The following is a 10511-nucleotide window of genomic DNA, read 5'->3' as shown; positions in this document are numbered from 1 at the left end:
CCTCACGCCCCCTGGCGGTTCTCCCCGACGCAGCTCCGGCCCCACCGCCCTCTCCGGGGCGGGCCTCCTGCCGCGGGGCCTGACGGGAAACGCCCCTCCTGGTTCCGGGTTTGCGTTGCGCGGGAGCCCGGGGGCGAGCGTTTCGGCGCATGCGCCGCCCACGCAGGGCCTTGCCCTGGGCGAGGCGGGTACTGTAGCGCCGTTGGGGCGCCGCCCGTGTTGAAAATGAGCTGCGCCTGCGGAAGGGCGGGCCTTGGGCCTCAGGTCCCAACCCGCTAGAGCTACCCGGGCGGGCCGATCGCGGCTCGACCTTTGTTCATCTATCCGGGCCTGGGGGTTCTCAGGCTTGACAGTGTAGGCGGCTTCTGTTCGGAGGCCGCCGCGCGCTCAGGGATTGTTGCAGGGAGTCTCCACCGTTCCGCTTTAGCAGATTAGGAAACAGAGAGTCAAAACAGGCCAGCGAGCGCCTCAGACCGCGCAGCCGGCGGAGGCGGCGCTAGGAGGCACATCCACAGCTGTCGCCTCTTTCAAAAGGGTTGTGCCTAAATCCGGCGTCGTAGCCCACCCAGCACTGAGCCAGGGGGCATTGTCGTCGAGTATAATGTGGAATCCGCTTTGTCGTGGGACATTTGTATTTCTGGGATTCTTGGCGTCTCTGTGGGCTTCTTGGGTCACACATCATAATGGTTGGTTACGGGCCTGGTCTGAACTGTCCAGCCTGTGTGTCCTCAGTGGTCCTGGTTTGGGTGTTTTGAAGGCCCAGCCCAAGATTCCGGGGTACAGGGAGTTCATGATTTAAGACCCTTATGGTAGGTTACAACTAAATGGTTTTGGCCGTTCCAGCCCTGCTTCCTAGGAACAAACCAACTCCTAAAGTAAAGCGGAATCCCACCTGGCAGATGGCCAGTCTGAATGGCGACCTCCCACCAGGGCTGCAGAGCAGAGGAGGAGGAGGCTGAGATAGAGCGGACGCTAGATTCACGCTGCTAGTAGTAATATGGGATCCTTGTGTTCTGCAAGCCACTCTTCAAACTGCTGACAGCCTGAGGTCGGAGCCAAGCTTTGGGAGAGGCGAGCTGGGTGAGCTGGGGCTAAGGCAGGCCTGCCAAGGACAAGTCCCTTCATTTGAAAGTCTGAGAGAGAATGGCCTGGGGGAAGGAAAGAACCATCTACCACCAGGAAAATTCTCTCTCAGACCTCCCTAACAGCCTTTGACTTCTTTCAGAGCCTCCGCTGTTTTCAGATCCCGAGGGGCTCTCATACCGCATGTAGCACTGAGACATGTGGTTGCTTCCGCCTTTCTGGTTTCACAGACGCAGAAAGTAGTGCCGGAAAGAACTTCCTGAATTACCTGTTTCTGCTTGCAATGAAAGATGAAAAACACAGAGCTAGAGAGGTTATCCTGTTCATTTGTGGCCTAACCAATAGTCCGATTTTCAGGTACAGTTAAGTCAAAACGAGTTTCTCTCAAAAGACTGAGAAACTACCGCAAAGGTAGTTAAGGACCAAAGGATGTTCTCTAACAGGAGGGCGTTTTTTCCAGCTAGTGAGGTGGAGTTTTATAGGCCGGAGAATCCAGGAGGTTTGAGGCAAGTCAGATCTCTTGTGATTATTCTTTCTTTCTTCTCCCCTAGCTCCACCTTTGTAGTTCCCTGCATGTATCCTAGTTCCACAGAAAATGAATAGATCTCAGGTGAGTTGTTTATTGTTCTTCTCCCTGTTTTGTTTACTGTGACTGTCTGAGGCTTTCAAGGGTCAATAGTTTAAAATGGAAATACAGAAATAGATGAAAATCAGCTTCAGAGAAAATATCCAGGAATGCATCAATATCAGGACTAAGTGGTATGCAGAAATATGCAGGTTTTATGATATTACAGCCAAGTTTGATTTTTCTTTTGTATGGTACCCCCCACCCCCAAGATTTTGTTTATTTACTTTAGAGAAAGAGAGTGCATGTGGTGAGGGGAGGAGCAGAATGGGGAAAATAAGTAGGGGGAGAATCTCAAGCAGACTCTGTGAGGCGCCTGACTCAGGGCTTATTCCCACCACTGAGGTCATGACTCCAGCAGAAATAAGAGACGCTCAACCTACTGAGGCACTCAGGCACCACTTTATTCTTATTTTTATTTTTTTGAAAGTAGGCTCCACATCCAGCGTGGGACTTGAACTCATAACCCTGAGATCAAGAATCATATGCTCCAGTGACTGAGCAATCATATGCTCCAGTGACTGAGCCAACCAGGTGCTCCTAAATTTGTCTGACTTTTCTTTCTTTTTTTTTTTTTTTTAAGATTTTATTTATTTATTTGACAGAGAGAAATCACAAGTAGATGGAGAGGCAGGCAGAGAGAGAGAGAGAGGGAAGCAGGCTCTCTGCTGAGCAGAGAGCCCGATGCGGGACTTGATCCCAGGACCCTGAGATCATGACCTGAGCTGAAGGCAGCGGCTTAACCCACTGAGCCACCCAGGCACCCCCTGTCTGACTTTTCTGAAAGACATTCTTTGTTGCATGATTTGAACTGGCTCTTAAATTGTCGTGGTAATTCCTCATGCGAAGTAAGAGTTCTAAAAAATGTTCCTGTTCTGATTTTCCTGTAGGTAACAGTAAATAATCTCTCAGGGATTAGGGGAAATCAATATAGCCTGCTGCCTATAATTGCTCCTCAAGGGAAGCAGGGCACACTGTGTTGAAGGAGAATTCAGTCCATCCAGGTTTCTATAGGCCCAGGTGCCACCATGGTCCCATAGACTTCTTTCTAATGATCCCACTTGATCTAGGCATAGAACCATGTCTCCAAGGAAGAATGAATAATATAGATAGATAGATAGATAGATATAGATAATCTCCTTTAATATTATAAATTGATTGTGCAGCAGATGGATTAAAGTTGTGTTTTCTAGCAAATATGTCCCCATTTCCCTTTCATGTTTCAAATCACTTGTTGGGTCTGTCTGGTAAGAGGCAATGGAGATCTTATTATGGCAAATGTCATGGTTACTTTAGTACTTAAATTACCTTGAGTTCAGTGAATTGAGCATTCTGTCCAGTTTTGGTGCCCATGTCCAGTCTCTCCTAGAAAGTCTTTTTTTTTTTTTTTTAAGATTTTATTTATTTGACAGACAAGTAGGCAGAGAGGCAGGCAGAGACAGAGGAAAGGAAGCAGACTTCCTGCTGAGCAGAGAGCTTGATGTGGGGCTGGATCCTAGGACCCTGGGGATTATGACCTGAGCTGAAGGCAGAAGCTTTAACTCACTGCGCCACTCGGGCGCCACTCGGGCGCCCCTTGTAGGGAGTCTTCTTGGTTGGTTTCTAGTCTATTCCTCCTCCTGTGATTATTTCTTTTCTGTCTTTTCCACAGTGTCTTCCTCCTGTTCTTGCCTCTTATTATTGTTTCTTCCACAGTGTCCATTACTGATCTCCTGTTGTGCTCACTCTCCTGGTCTTGTGGGCGAATCTCTTCAGACTTCTGGGGATGTGCCATTTGCTGGGATGCTTGAATCTGGTCTCTAGTCCAGACCATTCCCTTACCCTGGACCCTAATGGCCAACTCTGCTGGACATTTCTTTATAGCTCATCTACAGATCCAAACAGAAAGTTGTTATTAACAGCCACCCCCCTGCTGCCCTTCTTTATCTCTTACCAAATGTTATCACCAACCAGCCCATTGTCCAGGTAACAAACACAACATGGTTTTTTTGTTTTGTTTTTTTAAAGATTTTATTTATTTATTTGTCAGAGAGAGAGATCGCGAGCACATGCAGACAGAGTGGCAGGAAGAGACAGAGAGAGAAGCAGGCTCCCTGCTGAGCAAGGAGCCCGATTGTAGGACTCGATCCCAGGATGCTGGGATCATGACCTGAGCTGAAAGCAGCCGCTTAACCAACTGAGCCACCCAGGCGTTCCCAAACACAACATGTTTTAAGTGTCATCCTTTACCTGCTACCTAAACATCCAGTTGGTGATTAAATCTTGTTATTTTCAAGTTGTTAATATCTCTTCCTTTTTTTAATTAATATTTTTTATTTATTCATTTGAGAGAGGAAGTGAGTACATGCGAGAAAGCATGAGCAGTGGGGAGGGTCAGAGATAGAGAAGCAGACTCCCCGATGAGCAGGGAGCCCCAAGGAGGGACGATCCCAGGACCCTGGGATCATGACATAAGCTGAAGGCAGCTGCTTAACCAACTGAGACACCCAGGTGTCTGTGGTCTGACTTCTTTTATTCAGTGTTAGGTCTGTGAGAGCATCCCTGGGTAGCATTAGTTTGTTTTTTCTCCCCTGTGTGACTATACCACAGTTTATCCATCCTGCTCTGGATGGATTTGTGGGCTGTTTCTTTTTCTTTTTTTAAAAGATTTTATTTATTTATTTATGAGAGACAGAGAGAGAGGCAGAGGGAGAAGCAGGCTACTGATGCTCTGATCCCAGGACCCTGGGATCATGACCTGAGCAGAAGGCAGACCCTTAACCTTTTCAGCCACCCCGGCACTCGGGCTGTTTCTAATTCTGGCTTTTGTACATGTCTTTTGGTGTATATATGCACTTGATTCTGAAGGATATAAACCTAGAAGTAGAATTGGTGGGTCATAGAAGATGTATATGTTTGGCTTTGACAGATTCTGCCAAATGGTTTGACAAAATAGTTACACTACTTGACACTCCCAGCTGCCATACACCAGTCCTGTTGCACCATAGCCTTAATTAACACTTGACACTTGATGGCATTTGGTATTGTTTGTGAGCTTTTCTTTTAGTTTTTTTTTTTTCTTTCTTTCTTTCTTTTTTTTCTTTCTTTTTTTTTTTTTTTGTGGTATTTGGTGGGTGAGTGTAGTATCTCATTGTGGTTTTATTTTGTACTTCTCTGAAGACCGATGATGTGGAGCATCTTTTCATGTTAAATGACCATTTTGATATCTTTTTTTTTTAAGTGTGTTTCAGTCTTGTCCATTAAAAATTTTGACAATTTGTCTTTGCTGTATTAACTTATAGAAGTTCTTTGTATGTTCTAGATATGAGTCCTTTGTCAGATATGTGCCCTGCAGGTATCTTCGAGACTTGTTCTGAATTTGATTAAGTCCAGTTTATCAATCTTTTCTTTATGGTTAGTGCTCTGTGTGGCCTGTTTGAAAAAAAAAAAAAATCTTTGCCTATCCAACAGTCATAAGGGAATTCTCCTGAGTTTTCTTTTTAAAGCTCAAATTGATTTACTTTCACGTTAAGTGTATGATCATTTTGAATTTATATATATATATCTTTTTTCCTTCTCTCTCTCTCTCTCTCTTTTTTTTTTTTGCATGAGCTATGGCTAACCAGTTCCTGCAGTACCATTTATTTAAGACCTTCCTTTCCCAACAGAATATTGTTGAAAATCAGGTGGCCACATATATGAGCATTTATTTTGGGTTTTTTCAAAAAAGATCTATTTATTTATTTATTTTAGAGAAGCAGAGACAGGGAGAAGAGAGACCAGGGGGAGGGGCAAGGGGAGAGAGAATCCTGAAGCAGACCCCTTGCTGAGCACAGAGGCCTGTGCATGTCCCGCCACTCTGAGATCATGACCTGAGTTGAAATCAAGAGTTGGTCTTAACTGACTGATCCAGCCGGGCACTCCCTTTTTGGATTCTTATTTCTATTGCAGTTGTCTCTTTATCTAGCCTCCTGCCAGTAGTACCCTACCTTATTATTGTAGCTTTATAAAAACTATTCATTTTCTGTGGGTATAAGTTTTCTACTTTCATTCTTCAAGAATTGCCTTGGCCACTTCAAGTTCTTTATATTTCCATATCAATTTTATAATAATCTGGTCATCTCCCCTCTTACCCTCCCCCCCCCACCCGGCCTGCTGGACTGCTGGAATTTGGTATTGCATTAAATCTAGAGATTGATTTGGCGGACTGGCATAAATATTTAAAAATAATTATATAATATATATATTTTAAAGATTTTATATATTTATTTGACAGACACAGATCACAAGTAGGCAGAGAGGCAGGCAGAGAGAGGGAAACAGCCTCCTTGCTGAGCAGGGAGCCCGATGTGGGGCTCGATCCCAGGACCCTGGGATCATGACCTGAGCCGAAGGCAGAGGCTTTAACCCACTGATCCACCCAGGCACCCCCAGACTGGTCATATTAATGTAGAGTTGAATTTTCAATGCATTAACATGGCATTTCTGTTCACTTACTTAGGTTTTCTTTTTCTCAGCAATGTTTGATAAAATTCCATGTAAGTATCTTTTTTTTTTTTTTTAAGATTTTATTTATTTAATTGGCAGAACACAAACAGAGGGAGTGGGAGAGGGAGAAACAGGCTTCCTGCCGAGCAGGGAGTCCAATGTGGGACTCCATCCTAGCACCCTGGGATCATGACCCAAGCTGAAGGCAGTTGCTTAGCGACTGAGCCACCCAGGCGCCCCTCCATGTATGTATTTTATAGTTTTTTTGTTAGATTTATTTTTAGGTAGTTGAAAAATTTTCTCCTTATTTGGGTGTTGCTAATACATAGAAATATAGTCAGTTTTTGTATAATGAACTTGTTTGCAATGACCTTACCATTCATTAACCTTTATATTTGATCTGTAGATTATTTTGGATTTTCTACCCACACAGCTGTGTTGTATGAATATTTCTTACTTTTTAATTCAATTTTAAACTTTTATTTATTTATTTTCTCTCTTTATTGCTGAGCTAGGGGCTATAAAGTACTATAAAATAGGGATAGTACAGCCTGTTTTCTTCCCAGTCTCAAGGGAAGATTTTCAATATTTTATTATTTTGTTTGATGTTTGCTGTAAGTTTTTTGGTAGATATACTTTGGGCAGTTTCCCTCTGTTCCTAGCTTGCTAGAAGTTTTTATCATCCAATGGGTGTTGATTACTGAGATGATTATATTATAATCTCCTTTATTTTTTTAATGGGTTGATTGATATTAACATAGTGATTGAAGTAACATTTTTGATTGAGGTAATTCTGTTAATATTTTGTTTCTTTTTAAGATTTTATTTATTTACTTGAGAGAGAGCATAAGCTGAGGGAGAGGCAGAAGCAGGCTCCCCTGAGCAGGGAGCCTGATGTGAGGCTTGATCCCAGGACCTTGGGATCATGACCTGAGCTGAAGGCAGACCCTTAAGCGACTGAGCCTCTCAGATGCCCCTGTCCATTGATTTTCAAATGTTAAACCAGCTTATTTTCCAGGGGGGGGGAAAAGAAATCCAATCCGATCTTGATATTCTGTCAACTTTAATTATATTTTATGGTAAACTGCATACAGTTTTTGTCTTTGTCTTTGTTCATGAGAGAGGCTGTTATTTTCCTTTCTTGTAATGTCTTTGTTAGTTTTTTTTTTTTAATATTTTATTTATTTATCTGACAGACAAGAGATTACAAGTAGGCAGGCAGAGAGAGAGAGGAGGAAACAGACTCCCTGCAGAACAGAGATCCTGGTGTGGGCCTCGATCCCATGACCCTGAGACCATGACCTGAGCCCAAGGCAGAGGCTTTAACCCACTGAGCCACCCGGGTGACCCTCTTTGTTAGGTTTTATATCAATTTTCTATTGGCCCCAAAAAACTTGTTAGGTATTTTCACATTGTCTGTTGTCTGGAGGTGTTTGTGTAGACTGGATTTATTTATTCTTTAATTATAAAAGATTTTCTTTCTTTTTTTTTTTTTAAGATTTTTATTTTATTTATTTGACACACACACAGAGATCACAAGTAGGGAGAGAGGCAGGCAGAGAGAGAGAGGGGGAAGCAGTCTCTCCGCTGTGCAGAGAGCTCGATGTGGGACTCGATCCCAGGACCCTGAGATCATGACCTGAGTTGAAGGCAGAGGCTTAACCCACCGAGCAACTCAGGCACCCGAGTCTGGATTTTCTTTATGTAAAGTTTTAAATTATAGGTTTAATTTCTTTATATTAGGAAAATTGTCCTTTAGGACACGATAAAAGTTGCAGTTGTTTCTTCCCAGTTTGTCATTTGTCATCCCAGGTAGGCAGTAGGTGCTTTTTTTCTCCAGGGCTAAGTATGGTTCACCCACACCAGTTCCGATAACAAGAATCACACAAAGGGTTTCTCACATTGGCTTTGCTTTCTGGCTCTATTTCCCCCTAGGCTGATCTTCTAGGAAGAGAGCCAACAGTGGTGTTAATTTAGTATCCTGATATGAACTGAAAGCCTTAATCTTATCCCTGTCCCTTATTATTTTTAGTCAAGGTCAGCAGTGACCTCCATTGCTGAATCCAATGGTGAAAGTCTCAGTCTTCTTACTTGCATTTTTTTTTGTTCTTATTTTTTAAAAGATTTATTTATTGGGGCACCTGGGTGGCTCAGTTGTTAAGCATCAGCCTTCCACTCCAGTCATGGAACCGAGTCCATGCTCAGTGGGAAGCCTGCCTCTCCCTCTCACATTCCCCCTGTTTGTGTTTCCTCTTGCTGTCTCTCTGTCAAATAAATAAAATCTTAAAAAAAAAAAAAAGATTTATTTATTTATTTATTTATTTAAGAGGAGGTGGGAACATGTGAGCAGGGGGAGGGACAGAGGAAGTGGGAGACAAGTGGGCTCAGGGAGTGTGCTGAGCAGGGAGCCTGAGGATGTGGGATTCGGGGCTCAATCCCAGGACCCTGGGATCATGACCTGAGCTGAAATCCAGAGTCTGATGTGTAGCCAACTGTACCACCCTGGGCTCCCTTACTTGTTCTTTTTGCCACTTTTGACACCACTGGTTACTTTTTCCTTCTGATTCACTTCACTCACTTGGCTTTCACAGTCTGTTAATAATTCCTTCTTTCTCTCTTAACTTGGTGGTTTCTTCTGTTCCTCCTATCTCTGAATGTTGGTGTGTCCTAGAGCACGGTCCTTGGTCCTGTCCTTCCTTTGTCAGAGGCCCCTCCCTTGATGATCTAGTCTGTTCTTATCTGCTGATAATCTGTGATCGGCCTTCTCTTCCTGCACTTGAGATGCGTTTATCTCACTGTCCAATCTATATCTCCATTTGAATGTTTATAGACTCAAGCTCAGCTTGACTAAAACTGACCTCCTGAGCTTTGCCTCCCAAACCTACTTGCTCTGGTGTCTTCTCCTTAATAGCGGACCCTTTGGGATGATCCTTGACCTGTTTTTTCTTATGCTCTGTATCTTGTTTGTTAGGAAAACCATGGGGCCCTATATCTAAAATATATCTAGGGTCTGACCTCTTCTGATCTTTTCTGCTATAGTTAACCTCACCAGGCCAGAATAATGAGTCTGGTCTTGTCTGGATTACAGAAATAGTCACAGAGCAGGTCTTGCTGCTTCTCAACCCTGGCCCCTCAACACAGCATCCAGAATGCTCCTTGTAGAATTTGAGTCAGGTTATTTTATGTCACTCCTGTGTTCAACATCTCCATTTTTCTTTGAGTAAAAGCCAAAGTTCTTACAGTGGTTTATGTGGCCCATTTTTTTTTTCTTAAAGATTTGATTTATTTATTTGGCAGACGGAGATCAGAAGTAGGCAGAGAGGCAGGCAGAGAGAGAAGAGGAAGCAGACTCCCTGCCAAGCAGAGAGCCCGATGTGGGACTCGATCCTAGGACTCTGGGATCACGACCTGAGCCAAAGGCAGAGGCTTTACCCACTCAGCCACCCAGGCGCCCCTGTGGCCCATTTTTGATCCGATCTTGCTTCTTAGCGCCTTGATCCATCTGCTCCAGCCTTACTTGCTTTCTTGCTGTTCTAGAAACATACCAGGCCCAGTGCCACCTTTATCCTTACACCAAATGCATAAATAAATAAAATGTTAAAAAAAATCCTTGATTAATTTTTACCATTTATTATTACATGATATTTGCCTTTGCCCCATTGAAAGTTAAGACTGTAAATTCTACTTTATCTGAGGTAACTAAGGCCATGCTTACTTCCCTTTTGTTTGCATTTTCTTATAAAATTTTGTTAATTCCTTCATTTTTCACCATTTTTATCACTTTGAGATTTTTTTTATACTAACAAATGTCAGCATTTTTGGTTTTTTAGACCATTATGTTAGTCTGTCTTGGATAAAATATACATCCCTCACATTTTCTGCGGTAATCCATGTATTTGGTTTTACATATCCATCTTAGTTTGCTAAATATTATATTTGAGTATAACATAAATATATACCCTAGTTTTAGCTATTAATTGTACATTTTTCAGAATCTGAATCCTCCAGCCCCTCTTAGGTGACCTTAGAAAGCTTTAGTCCACCCTACCCTTCACCCAGACTCCTTCATTTTGCTAATTTATCAGTGTATTATTGGTTCTTCCCTATGGAGAGTCTTTTCTATTTCAAGACGCCTTTTTTCTAACATTGTGTTGTACATTTCAAGTAGGCTCCACACCCAATGTGGGGCCCAAAGGGTGGCTTGAACTCATAACCCTGAGATTAAGACCTGAGCTGAGGTCAAGAGTTGGAGGCTTAACTGACAGCCACCAGGAGCCCCTATGTTGTACATTTCAAATTATGTTAATATTATCCATCTGGTTGAAGCTGTATATCC

At 43.1% G+C, this 10511-nt stretch overlaps 1 long non-coding RNA gene across 2 annotated transcripts in view; it reads left to right on the top strand.

Moving 5' to 3' along the window:
• The first annotated feature begins 197 nt into the window (after positions 1–197).
• LOC132016608 (uncharacterized) overlaps positions 198–10511 on the top strand; it is a 64004-nt gene continuing 53690 nt past the window's right edge. Inside the window, exons 1-2 of one of the 2 annotated variants that reach the window (XR_009403957.1) lie at positions 198–1080; positions 1635–1693. This is a non-coding gene — a long non-coding RNA (uncharacterized LOC132016608). Of the gene's footprint in view, positions 1081–1334; positions 1441–1634; positions 1694–10511 lie in introns of those variants that run through there. The other variant, XR_009403958.1, reaches the window with a different exon arrangement.

The sequence above is a fragment of the Mustela nigripes genome, chromosome 4, assembly GCF_022355385.1.
Source record: "Mustela nigripes isolate SB6536 chromosome 4, MUSNIG.SB6536, whole genome shotgun sequence".
Lineage (NCBI taxonomy): Eukaryota > Metazoa > Chordata > Mammalia > Carnivora > Mustelidae > Mustela > Mustela nigripes.
Note: the sequence above shows the minus strand (reverse complement) of the source record. Positions and strands in the feature narration are given on the sequence as shown.